The sequence below is a fragment of the Nicotiana tomentosiformis genome, chromosome 10, assembly GCF_000390325.3.
Source record: "Nicotiana tomentosiformis chromosome 10, ASM39032v3, whole genome shotgun sequence".
Lineage (NCBI taxonomy): Eukaryota > Viridiplantae > Streptophyta > Magnoliopsida > Solanales > Solanaceae > Nicotiana > Nicotiana tomentosiformis.
In genome coordinates this window covers 72,777,116-72,778,702 of record NC_090821.1, presented here as the reverse complement: position 1 = coordinate 72,778,702, position 1,587 = coordinate 72,777,116, and positions in this window count along the sequence as shown.

Here is a 1,587-nt window from a genome sequence, read left to right as displayed (position 1 = left end):
ACTGCTAATATCAACCATTGCCATAAGCTAAGTATCATAGTTGAAAACACAATTCATCTGTTACAAAAAAGGCATTTATAATGTTTGTCATCATTATAAGGCACTGAAGAATGTCATCATTTTAATTAACTGAAACTAAACCGATAACCGTCCGATAATAGCTAAACTGATACCAATTCGTCCGATATCTTATTGGGTGGCTAGCGGATTAATATATTTAAAAACCGATAACCGATAAATCAAACCGTTAAGAGTAAATAATCGCCCGATCCGCCCGTTAAGCAGCCCTAGTGGTCACACAATTTGTACTTTGCATACGTGGAGAAGTCTCAGGGTAAATATGTGATCAAATGGGCCCCACGTTTAGATACTATGCATCTGTCGAAACTTTTCCAAATTTCCTTTGTTCACTAAATTGTGGGTCCCACGTTTTTGTACTATGCATTTGTGGAGAAAAAGTAGGCTTTGAAATTGCGTCAAAAGTTCCTTTATTTACTAAATTGTGTGATGGCAGTTAATGTAATAATATCGAAAAACAAGGGTAAATAGATAATGATGGAAGCCGGCATGTCGACGAAGACGTCTCTGCTTCACCTGTTTCTACCGTGCTTCTAATACAGGAGAAAATAAGTAACCTTGATTCGAAAATCAGAAACACTGAAATTGTAAACTGCAGGTTATTTGGTAGCATTAATAACGTCATTTCAAATTTCCTGATGTTTATTACAAGTTTCACCACAAATCATTGTTGACGTTCATTCAAACACTTCACTTCTTACAACCAAAGGGTGTAGTGTTGCGAATGGGCTTCCCTTCTTCGAGATGTCTCGGGTTCGAGTTTTGGATATGAAATTATTTTTTAGTAGGGAGCACTTCTCTCCGAATTGAGTCTTAAGCGGCGCGAATCCGGATATAATCGGGCTCCAATACGGGTACCAAACACGCGAGTGTAAAACCAAAAAAGAAAAACACTTCACTTTGCTGAAAATCCTTCAACAGAAAATCTCCCTAGCTGAGGTCCTCCATAGTTCACAAAAGTGAACGAGATAAAAAATGGATAGGGAACTGACCGTTTCGATTCTCTTATAAGCGAGTTTCCTTCTTTACCAGAAAACTTCACAACATACAAAAGATCTTTCCTTCCTTCAAACACTCTGCAGACTTAGTGCAGTACTCATCAAAGCTTGAGCAAGTCTGGCACTCAGATTCAAGAATATAGCAGATGGCATGTTCTTCTTTCTTTTCAATAAGAGCAGGTAACTGGAATAAGTATAATAGTAGTAACAAATAAACTTGTTCTGGGGTAAAAGAAGAACGAATGAGTGGAAATGTACTTAGATGAACATGACAAAAACATATCAGATAAGAGTCAAAGGAGATGATCTTGTAGCCCAATCTGGAGGCTGTATTCTAACTTGAATGCACCATCTTCATGTTGCGTTGTCTGAATTTCCTGGGCTGAATTGGCAACAAACCAGCTGCACCAGTTTACTTCAATACTTCTAAGAGATACAGAATCATCAAAATGAGAAGGGATTTTGTCAAGCCGCTTACATTTGGTTAAAACCAAACATTTAAGCTTAGGAA